At 39.6% G+C, this 12,604-nt stretch overlaps 1 pseudogene; it reads left to right on the top strand.

Annotated features, from left to right (window-relative positions):
• The first annotated feature begins 950 nt into the window (after nt 1-950).
• LOC121951379 lies at nt 951-10,907 on the top strand (annotated as a pseudogene).
• The last annotated feature ends 1,697 nt before the right edge of the window (nt 10,908-12,604 follow it).

Below are 12,604 nucleotides of genomic sequence, written 5' to 3'. Positions count from 1 at the left end.
TGGAAGTAAATTCAGCTGTTTATTGTGTTAGTGTTTATTTTAATAATGGATCATTACAAACACACTGCTTTGATAGTCACACAGTGAGAAAAAAGAAATCACGCATAGAAAAAATGATCCATAAAAAAATAATTGAATAAAACAACTGATCACAAAAAAGATGCATCAAGATCATCAAGGTATCGAGATGCATCGGTAATGGTTTTATCATTGCATCGTAGCCCTCTGAATCGTAATAGAATCGTGAGGTGGCCAGAGATTCCCACCCCTAGTCAATACTATATATTGCTTCAAAAGTATATTACCGTTATATTTATTACAGTATTTTACAGTAGACTATCAGGTTTACAGTTTAATATTGGCTCCAAAAAAGCATAAAGATTTGCAGTATTTTACTGTATTTTGAAAAGCAAAACAAAACTGTAGATTACTGTTATAATTTGGCCGTATTTTACAGCAGTTTGTTAGTGTAGGCTACATACCATTTCTACCAAAAGATGCCATGACATCCTAAACACTGGACCTTTAGATAGGCCTGGTAAGATTTCTTTTAAATGCAAAGAAAGTTAGAGAGTTTCTTCTCGAATTCAGCATAACTTTGGGTAAATTATTGATATGCAATTTTTTTGGGTGAAGTATTCCTTTAAGGGACTGCTGACTAAGTCTCTCTCTCTCTCTCTCTCTGTCTCTCTCTCTCTCTCTCTCTCTCTCTCTCTCTCTCTCAGTCCTGGTTTGGACCGGGTCCGGTATGAAGGCCTGTCTCCTCTGTCGGCGCCACCCATCTCACCGGCGACACGTCGAATGGAACCGGTCCCCGGTATTTTATTCATGAACTTTTTCATGTTTTTTAATTCAGCCCTTTAATGAGCGAATTCACCGTGAATAACTCACATCCGAGAACTGCACGAGTCGGATGTGTAAAGTTTATTTTTAATTTTCCAGGCTGAAATGTTGTCAAGCTTTTGAGGACACTTGGACGTTTTTTTTTTGAAGCATTTGGAAGGAGGACAACTGTTGCGAAGCTTGACTCCAAACTGGACGACTGGATAAGCAGAAGGTGGGCGTTAGTTCCCCGAGACTGTCAGACTGGACCTGCTCAGCCGTTTTTTGGCTCCAGCTACTTGGTAATTGCCTGAGACCTGTGTCCTCTTTCTGAGCTGTCCATTGTGTGCTGCTTGTGTGCAGAAATGTGGCGCAGGTTGTCTCTGCTGATTTTCTGCTGCGCTGTCAGCGGTCTGGATGCTCTGGAGTCGGGCGCGAGCGCTCAGCCCTCGCGGGAGAAGACGCTGCTAACCGACGCAGCGGAGCTGGGCACACCGGACAGGGATGCTCCCCCCGCGGCTACACAGCAGGGCACAGTCCCGAGGACAGACGCCCCTGTTGTGGGTTGGGAGGGGAGAGTTCAGCAGCCAACCGCGGAGCCTCTGGAGGAGGAGACGGATAACCAGGAGAACGTTATTAGCCAGGTCAGTGTACCCCAAACATACAAAACTTTTCTTTTCTTTTTTTTTTTTTTAAATTGCACGTTTTGCAGATCAAAAAGAAGCAAAATAGCAAGAAATTTGTAAAAGTTAGAAAAACAAATACCTGAAAAAAACAGATTAAAAAAAACAAACAAAAAAACAAGGAAAAAACCTGTGGAATGTGATTAAAAACATAATTATTCTGTAACATGATTTAAAATATTCAAATATGATAAATGTTAGTATTGTTTTTCCCTTGCTTTTTCCTCTTACCCTAGATATTTTTTCCTGATCTTTTTAAAAACTATTTTCTAAATCTGCTTATTTCTTGCAATTTGTGGAACATTTCTTACCAAGTTGCTCATTGTCTTTTCCCCATGTTTTTTGAAAGAAATTGCTCTATTTTGCTCAAAGTTTAGGTTTCAATACTTGTGAAAAGTGTGTGAAAGCAGCACAAGAAAGTGATGTTGCTCTAGGTTTCAAAGGGTTAATAGGTGATGCTGGCTAAAAGATGAGAGACCCGGTACGGTTGTAACACTTTTTGTCTCAGTATAGTAGGGCTACAGTGTAGTGTCTCTTGGTTGCTAGAGCTCTCAGATTATGATACAAAGTATTCTTGTTTGTCTTTTCCAAAGAAAATGTTTCCAACATTTCCAACAATATCACAGAATTCATTAAATTATGACAAATAGAAGGAGTTCCATTGTTACAACCTGCCCCACTACAGCTGTAACACTACCTGGTTCAAGTTCTAACAGTTTATGGGACAAATTGCAAAAAATACATATACAATTGATACAGAAACTAATAATTAATCCTTACTTATGTCTAACTCACTAACCTGACAATGTCAGATGCTCAGTAGCCTCCCTCGTGTGGAGGGAGTCTACAATACAAGTCTGCTGCTTTAGTAAATAACCAGTTAAGACATCCGCTTACTGGTAATTGAAGACTTTTTGACTGTTGTGTTAGCTCACACAGGTCAGCTGTGTTGACCCTCTTTTTTGAGGCTTTGTAATTTCTTGCAGTATCTACTCAGTGTCACATAGTGGACAAAGCATTTTTTGGGGACAGACCTCAGTGTCTTGCCTTGCCCCACCTCATATGATGCTGATTTTAGTGTGTGGGCACACCCCTGTCAGTTTCTCTTACCAACAAAAAAACTATGTCATAATCAACATAATGATATATTTAAAACTTGTTACAGAATTATTACTTTTTAAAGCACTCCTTTTTAATTCAATTTCCTTATTTATTTATTTTAAATGTAGGACTTTTTTAAACTTTTTTTTTTTTGCTAATTTGTGGATAATATCTTCTTAAATTGCTCATTGCCCTTTTTCCATTTTTTTAAGGAAATCAAGCCAATTTACTCAGGTCTGAGAGGGCTAAACAAAAATCTGTGATTTTGCTTTAAAATCTTCGCACCTCTCCGCACAGCTATAAAATTTCATATGCAAGGTTACTAAGGAAGGGGTTGAACAATAAATGTATGACATCACTAACAGGTCATTCCTTCTTGGTGAAAGTGGTGCTGTTACAACTATGCCATTGTTACAACCATACCCAGTCTCCCCTAATCCAGATAACGGGGGATATTAAACAGCCTGAACTTCACCCTAATACCAGTTTAATAGTCCTCCCTCTATCTGATCTCACTTGCAGACATTCTCAGGGTATCAGATCACATCTCAGTGGTTACTTGACCTCAGGAACATTTTCCGTCTACTTCATCAAGTGAAAACCACATGAGAACTCAAAGCACTTGTGCCTTTTGGACACATATTGCTTTTTAACTACAAACCTTAAACTTCTAATTTACGGTTTGAAAATGAGATTAAGAGATTGTATTAAGCTGTTTTTACTTGCACAACTAGGACTATACTTAATTTTTCCTTTAAACACAATCCAAACCCCACAGTCGGTCAGTTCAACTTAAATAGTGTGTTAATCAGACCCAGACCTGCGTGTGTGTGTGTGCGTGCGCAGCACGGCAACGGGTTGCATCCCTCTGGTGGTTGGTTATGTAATATCCTTCAAACTGTAAGGGTTCCAAACCAAAAAGTGGCTGTTGTAATGAAATGCCTGCAGCTATCCTCTTCTCAGGCAGCTCACCACTGCTGCAGCTACACATCAACACAACTGTAACTCTTTTTTAGATTTCATTCAAGTATTTATGCTTAATATATATTACAGAGTCCACACTCAGTAGAAATACTTGAATGAGAACTATATTCTGTCTAAAGCCTAGTATAACAAACATAAATAGTAACAACATCAATAATAATAATAATAATAACTTTATTTATATCGCACCTTTTAAAAACAGACTTTATTAAGTGCTTTGAAAGTTAAAGCAAAGCATAAATGGGATACATAGACAGTGATACAACAACAGAAAGCCAAACAGTCCTATTGAACACAAGCGAGACAAAACTAGGGAAGAATTAGGATAAAGTTTAGACCAGAGGACAAATTCTGCAAGATGCAGGACACATAATGTCAATATAAAAGAATACAAAGAAAAAGACCAAAAACAACAACAGAAGCAATAAAACCACAAATAAAAGGAAATAAAATAAATGAAAAATGAATGAAAAAGGTAAAATAAATAAAAAGATGACATCACATAAAAGCAAGTCTATAAAAACGGGGTTTTAAGAAGTAATTTAAAAGAAGTCACTGAATCTGGAAAAGTAGCCTATACTCATAGTGAAGATGAGTGAAAAGTTTAAGTTTGTTTATTATTCCTTTAAAGTTTCATTTTATCTGAGCAGCCTGAGTGAGATGATAAAGATACTGAGAAAGAAAAGACAAACTCTGTTCCTCTCTCTCAGTTGCTGGGTGATTACGACAAAGTGAAGACCGTGTCCTCGGGGTCCGACTGTGTGTGTCGCTGTATTGTTCGACCAATCAAACGCTCTGACTGCAGCCGCATCCTTAACGACGACCTGGCATCGCCATCCCAGGATTTTTACACCGTGGAGACGATCACCAAGGGAACGGATTGCAAGAAGTGTGTGTGCATGGCTCCGCCTTCAGCTGTCAACCCCTGTGAGGGAGAGTTCAGGTTCAAAAAACTACAAGAGGCCAGCAAAGACGACATTAAGGTAGAAACACAAACACAATTTCACCCTCACAGTTTTTCTGGTGGTTACTAGTAAATTATTTCTTGAAGCAGCGTGAAGTTTTGAACTTTTAATTCCTGTAAACCTGATCAAAGTTTTTTTCTTTTTCTTTGTCCTTCTTTAATCCCTCTGTATCATTTTTCTCTTTAGCTGGCAACTATTATTGACCTGCTGGAGGGCTCTCTGTATGGAATGGACTTGTTAAAGCTCAACTCTATCACAACCAAGCTGCTGACCAGGGTGGACAACATGGAGAAGGTAAACGCACACAGCGACATATGTACATCAACTCCTGGTTTTTACCCACATGTAGCTTATATATAAGGTGTTCCATGGAGGAAATATAACTCCAAACTCGCTTAAAAAATCTGCTCTCCATAAGGAGGAATGTAACAGGGTGGTGCGTGGGAAATTGAGGCTGTTAGGCTTTCCCTGAGCCAGTCTGTTCAAGGCAGGATTATCGGGCTGTCATGCTACCTTGCCATTCTGTATGACGCTCGCGGAATGGGGGGGCAGACTTGCCTCACCATTAAGCCGCAATGGGAAGTAGTAACAGCGCCAGGACAGTGTCTGTTTAAACAGGACATCCAGCAGGACGGGACCATGGGTGGCAGGGGTGTGACGTTTTTACATCATGTTATGTGGGCAACCCACTGTAACAGATACGGGAGAGGTCAAACTTGTTATTTCTTTGGTCAATAAGTAAAAACAAAAAAATTCCAGCGCACACTGTTGCAAAAGTTAAAAAGCCTAATAAATGAACTTGATGCCTACGCATCTGTAAGTGAATGTGTGTACTGCTTAGGATGGACTGTTTATGTACTATCATCATGTATGTGTACTCCAGGCTATTGCCCGTAATTTTACTGAGAGAGCAAGAGAGAAAGAACGTGCGAAGGAAAGAGCAAAAGAAAAAGAGAAAGAGAAGAAGGCCCAGCAGAAAAAAAAGAAAGTGACTGACTTGGAGCGTGCAGGACAGAAAAGTGGAGCAGCTGCCTATGCCAACAAGCAGGTACAAACCATCTGAAAGTTTGTGTCCAACATATCAGACGCAAAGACTCCCACATCATATCTATTTCCAAATAACATATTGTCATCTCAACTAAAATGTCCATACTTTTCAGAAATTAGATGGAATGTGCTTGTTCTGTTGCAGAAGACATATGAGAGCACACTGAAGAAGAACCAACAGCAAGATGGTCTGGAGCAACCACAGCCAGCCAGGAATAAGACAGGAACTCAAAAGCCAATCAAAGAGAAGCCAGAGTCAAAGCAGCCAATCAAAGATAAACCAGAGCCAAAGCAACCAATCAAAGACAAACCAGAGCCAAAGCAGCCAATCAAAGACAAACCAGAGCCAAAGCAGCCAATCAAAGACAAACCAGAGCCAAAGCAGCCAATCAAAGACAAAATCAGAGCCAAAGCAGCCAATCAAAGACAAATCAGAGCCAAAGCAGCCAATCCAATCAAAGACAAACCAGAGGCAACACAACCAATCAAAGACAAACCAGAGGCAACAACCAACCAATCAAAAATAAGACAGAGCCAACGCAGCCAATCAAAGAGAAGTCCGGTATGGTCATCAGGGGTGTGACCTTTTACAAAGCAGAGGAGCAGAGCTACAAGGAGGAGGATGAGGAAGATGAGAAAAGTAGAGGAACAAACAGTAAGTCTGACATATCCTTATTGGGTGTTAGAGCACGGTGAAGGCAACATTGACTGAACATTAATTGACATCAATGACTGATTGCTATGGCAAATTTGTTAGCAATTGAAGCATACAGAGCAACTTTAACACTGATTTGGCATCAAGAATCATGCTCATTTGTTTTTTGAGCATTTGATTTATGTAAATCCAATACTGACTCTCTTTTAGCCCTGTTTTTTTTGTCTCTACCATCTCCTGAGTAAAATATCTGGCTTGAGTTGTGGTGAACTGTTGGGTAATGATTCTCTGTAGGTCAATAATTACATGTCATGATCCATTGGTCCAAAAATATTGATGATAGCCCGGTTGTGGTTGCAGGTCATATCCATAACCTCCCGGGGACAATCGTGTTAAGGTCTCCGCAATCTTATGATACAGTCTTCTGAAATATATCATTCACTGCAAAACTTTGATTACTTTAGTGGTAGCAAAACTGACAGCTCTGGCGGGCAGATAGAATCATCTGGAAAAAATAATTCAACACAAACCCGTGCTCTCTTTTATCTTATTCCTCCAACCTTGTATTGCAACTGCTGCACAGCAACTTCCAGTAGTTCTGTCTTGTCTAATCTAGTTCCTATTTTGCTTCTTTACAGCAACTCCTACTGCCACCAAGAGTCCAGGACTTTCAACCACACAACTACACTTTCAGGACCTGTCAGAGAGACCTAGCAGTCCTGCACCTACCCAGCAACCAACAGCTCCCCTGACTACCACACCAGTTCTCACCACTACAACCACACCAGTTCCCACCACTACAACCACACCAGTTCCTACCACTACTACCACACCAGTCCCCACCACTACAACCACACCAGTCCCCACCACCACCATCAAACCCACGACTGAGTTAACTACTAACATTCCACCAACAACTCCAAAACCAATGACAACCAAAATGACAACTACTCCCCTCCAAACTACGCTTCAGCCTTCCCAGCACGCCCACCAGCACACCACCGCACCCTCAGATACCATCATAGGTCCACCCATTGATGCGTCACCCACAGCAGTGTCTCGGCCAGGATTCAGAACCCGGCTAGTATGGACGGAGAGCCCCGCTGACCAACCAAAGACCACAAAGAAACCTGGTAGCGATTCATACAGTACAGTAGTTTATCTGGTAGTGAGTGAGCATATTTTAGGATTTTTATCATTACAGTAATTAAAACATGCTAATTGTGTTATATAGTCTTGATTCACAGTGTCATATTTATCTGTGTTTTTGTAGCAGTGTAAGGACACAGTAGCCAGCATCTCTGAACCAGTCCAGCACAACTCTTTCGGCAGTAGAGATGGATCCTGGATGAGAGATGCTCGCGGCCATGGCAATGTCATCTACCTTACCAATGGTCACTATGGCAACAATCTCCTGGAGTTCAGAGACATGGACACCTTCAAATCGGGTATAAGATTTGTTTGTTGGTGTGTGGGTGTGTAGAAGATAATGAACCCATAACTTGTTTCCAATCATGCCAAGCCATCAAGCCGTGTCCAGTTTAAACAGTTTACATGAGGGGCCTAGCCATGTGTGCCACTATTAGCATGCCATAGCTTAACTAATGGCATACTAGCAAAAAGTATACAAGAGAGTTTTCCACACACTCACTTATTTGTGGTGGCCCACCACAACAGCATCTGCCACTATGTATTAATTTTATAATGTTGGCGCTGGAGTGTCCATTAGGAGTACTAGGTATCAAACAAACGCCATCTCTCTGTTCCAAAAAGTAGCTCGAAAGTCAAGAGCGCTCACTCTGCAGGAAAATCGGGGGTCCAAAACTGTCCTCAGAAGTACACTGCACAGAGAAAAACAACTGCTCCACTTGATGTAATCGTAGTTGACTGAGGGTCTTTAACTGATGATTTAAATCTCCAGCTTTCAAAGGGGCAGCCCAAGCAAAAACACTTACTACTATTGGATGTATGGATCACACCTGGATATGCAGTCGTGATTACACATGTTCTGAAGGTCATGGTGTGGTTTGTGAACCTGACCAGCTGCATCTATGTGTTCTGTGTGCTCTTCCCGCTCAGGTCAGGCAAGTAACTCATACAAGCTGCCCTACAGCTTCACTGGAACAGGCCACGTGGTGTATAATGGAGCTTTCTACTACAACCGTGCCTTCAGCAGGGACATCATCAGATATGACCTGAGACACAGATACGTAGCTGCCTGGACCACACTGCATGATGCTCTACTGGAGGAGCAAGCTCACAGGACACAAACTGAAGTAAGACCCATGGTATACTTAATGTGAGAGTGGTAGCTGCGATTTAACAGTACAAGACGCACCTCATGATGATTTACTAGTGGGATATACACTGGGGACACTTTGAGGGGTCATAACAGGTCAGAGTGGGGAACAAAAACACTACAAATCACTACAGAGTTCAAAAGGGCAAATAGCAGGAGTAGAAACAAGTGCTGTAGTTTTGTTCTTTGTTCATTTCAATTCATATTTCACCTGAAATATCTCAAGACTTTACCCTGATTAAAGTTTTAAAAAATTATTTAAAGGAATAGTTATACATTCTGGGAGCACATCTATTTTATTTTGGTTCTGGGCGTGAGATGAGTAGATCAATACAACTCTCCATTTTTGTGAATTAAGCACAGAGTTGCAGTTTTGAAGATGTTCGTTAGCTTAGCAAAAAGGCTGTGGAAGCATTGGGAATCAGCTAGCATAGCTGTCTTTAAAGTTCAATAAAACCCCTGACTCAAAAGCTCACTTATTTACATTTGTATTAGGGGTCGACCAATACTGGTTTTTCAGGGCCGATAATGATACCGATTATTAGTAATTAATGAGACTGATAATCGATATTTGGAACCGATATACATTTACAATAAAACTGTAATCTTTCTGTGAATATTTAGAATTTGTAATATAACAAACTCCCAACACAAAATACGTTTATATGTCTTTAACAAATGTTTAATCAAGGCTGAAATGTTCAACATCATATACAGCAAGTTCCCAGCAACTTTTTTTATAAAGTTTTTTTATAAAATCTAAAAAAAAAAAAAAAATTTTAATAATTAATAAAAAAAAATTAAGTAAATACATAAAGAAATAAATTAAGAAAAATTAAAATAAATTACTAATATAATAAATAAGTAAATTTGAAAAAAGCTCCCTGAGGTTTTACAAAGTAAAACTTCCTCCCATGCTGACACTTTCTTTGCATTTTTTAAATGATTTTATCGGCAATCATTGAAATAAAATACCGATACAGCTAATCGGCAAAACGCTAACTATCGGCCCCAGTAATCTGCCAGGCTGATAATCTTTCAACCTCTATTTTGTTTCTTGTGTGTTGAACCCTTTGAAACCTGAAGCAACCCCAAGCAACCAAAATGGAAGAAATCAGTAGATTTAGATTTTTTTTTTTAAATAGGTAGGGGAAAATGTCTTGGGAAAAAAAGCTAGAGAAAAACTAGATTTATAATTATCAGAATTCCATATAATTACATATTTACAAATTTACAAATTACTATAATTTCTAAAGCACTTTTTCCAGGTCATTTCCTTTCTTTTTTGTTTTTTTTCATTAACTTTTTCTTTTCATTTAATTTTGTTGAACTTTTTACTAATTTCTTCAAGGTCATTTTCTTTTTTTGTTCTTTTTTTAGTGTAAAATAGCCTAGTAAAAAAAAAACTCGATAATTTTCCTAGTTACATATAGAGTTTTTGTTACAGATTATTTAAATAATTTCTAAGCACTTTTTAGGTAATTTCCTTGTATGTTTATTCTTTAAGCTAAAAATACAGATTTTAAGTGTAAAGGTAACAAAAGCTTAAAGTATGAATGAGTTTTAGTCTTAGATGTTTGGCCCTCTGTAAGTTACAGCAAGTTTGATATTTCACAGGTGGAGTTTGCTGTTGATGAGTCGGGCTTGTGGCTGCTCTATCCCGCTCTGGACACTGAGGGGTTCCACCAGGAAGTCATCCTGCTGATCCACCTCCGCCCCCGAGACCTGCAGCCAATACAGAGCTTCCGCACAGGCCTTCGGCGTGGTCGCTACGGAAACAGCTTCCTGGTTTGCGGCGTGCTTTATGCAGTGAACAGTATGGAGCACCGCTATGCTAATGTGACGTACGCCTTTGACACACACACTCTCACACACACCGTGCCGAGCCTGGCGTTCACGAACATGCACGCGCACACGTCTCAGCTGGCTTACTGCCCGCTGGACAAGAAACTGTACGCATGGGACAACAGTCATCAGATGACGTATGATGTCGTCTTTGCTTATTAGCACAGTGAATGGACACACAGATGAAAAAAATGAATGGAGGACTGAGAGTTGGCATTTCGCACATCCAGGAGGTTCGAACAAAGCTGAGAGCATAATAACTAAACAGATCTTGTATTGATGCTTTATTTCTAATTGACTGTTAGACTGCTCAGTCTAACTGAATGTGTTTTTATATTGACCTCAGCTGCTGCTTTGTCTCACACACCCAATACAATATTAGCAAGAACAGCACTTAACTCACAAGAAGTCAGAAAACAAGTGGAAATATATAAATTTGGAAAAAGACAAAACCCCAGGGGTCATATGAATGAATGTAAATAAATATATTCACGTCTTTATTTCTCCATATGGAAAGTTCCTTTCCCTCTGCACATCTGACTGCAATGCAGAAATCACCGTACAGCTGCCACTCCCAAAACTAAAGGGTAACTTTTGCAATTTTCAAACTGGAACCATATTTTTCCATGTTTTTCTATCTAAGTGACTGATGTGAACATCATGATTTTAAACTGGTCCACTATTAAGAAAGAGGGCTGCAGCCCCCAATTTAAGCACATGGAGCATTTGTGCACTGTCACAGTACATCCATTTAAAATGGTTATTTTTGCCACAGACAGACACTGGTTGTTATTATTGTCTATAGTGTCCCTCTACCTTTGGCTTGATTTACCGTTGTTTAAATCTCGCTTAAGAAGAAGTTCTAAAATCAAGGTTATAGTGATTGTAGTGATCATTGTAAACCCAATATCTAAAGACGACATTGAGGGAGTTTCCCCAAATTTGGTACAAACATCCACTTGGGCTCAAGCAGTAAACTAATTAGAATCTGCTGGTTAAAGGTCAAGATGACGGTGGCCTCATAAAACATGTTTTGGACATAACTCAAGAATTCATACACTTAAATTCAATAGAAATGTCTCATAGGAGATGAAGTCCTGACATTTTATATCCAAGAGGTCAAAGGTCAAATGTGGCATCCTATTTTCTGCAAAAACACTTTTCTGGCCATTACTCCAAGTCATAACTCTGATTGTAGAGATCTTCTGTGCTGCCAGCGGGAAGATGTGTGTGCAGCAGAAAACTGTAAGTGCAAGTTGAGCGGTGCGCAGGGGCATACAACTGCTCATTGGTTATTGTAGTTTCTCGTTTGTCTGCTTAGCGTGTTGTATATTTACCTTCGCTCCTGTTCAGTTATGTTCTTATCATAAGGTTTTAGTACAGGTGGGAACAGGAATGGACGCTCTCACCCTGATATGGTCAGTGCTTCTTCTACCATCCAAGTAAGACTAGCACTTGCTTAGACAAAGTTGATTTCAACTGCTTTACAGCAAGTTTGCCTTTTTGTTTTGTTAATTTATAATAAAAATGTCAAAAGTTTCTTTGTCTTTGGTTCTCTTCAGTCTGTCCTGTGCATGTCCAGCCTGCTGTGGACACCATTCCTGAGGCTGATTTAGTTTTCCTGGAAGCAGCAGAGCCACTGGAAAGATCCCATGGTGGAAAATAAGCCCCAGCCAGATGCTGGTAAACCTCCAACTGGTAACGCTCAGGACACAGACCAGACCCTCTGCATGTTAGTGAGTCTCACATGAATTCCTTAAAAAAACACTGACTGGAGTTTGATAAGATTTTCACCACAGATAGCACCTTTCCAGATAGCACTGTGCAACACCCTCCTCTTATGATACATCCTTGATTAAAAGAGTTCAACTGAAAACAGGTGAAAACGCAGACCCTGGGGAGCACAGAGATCTAAAGAATTCTGAATCAAGAGCCAGAGCTAATTTGGTAAAAAAAAAAGGGGAGAGCCATTTTCATTCCAGCTCTTCAGATCAGATTAGTCCAAATGGACTAAAATAATTAAAATATTTTAGGGCAGCACCTAACGATTATTTTTATAAAGATTATTTTTTCGATCAATCGAATAATCTATCGATTTTTTTTAAATTGATCTAACTATTATTTTTTATTACTCGATTAATATAACAACAAATATACTAAAAATAACATTTTAAAACTTGTCATACACTGCAGGTCATTATTC

This window comes from Plectropomus leopardus, chromosome 12 (assembly GCF_008729295.1).
Source record: "Plectropomus leopardus isolate mb chromosome 12, YSFRI_Pleo_2.0, whole genome shotgun sequence".
NCBI lineage: Eukaryota > Metazoa > Chordata > Actinopteri > Perciformes > Serranidae > Plectropomus > Plectropomus leopardus.
The sequence above is the reverse complement of the archived record's forward strand: the minus strand, read 5'-3'. Positions and strand labels throughout refer to the sequence as shown.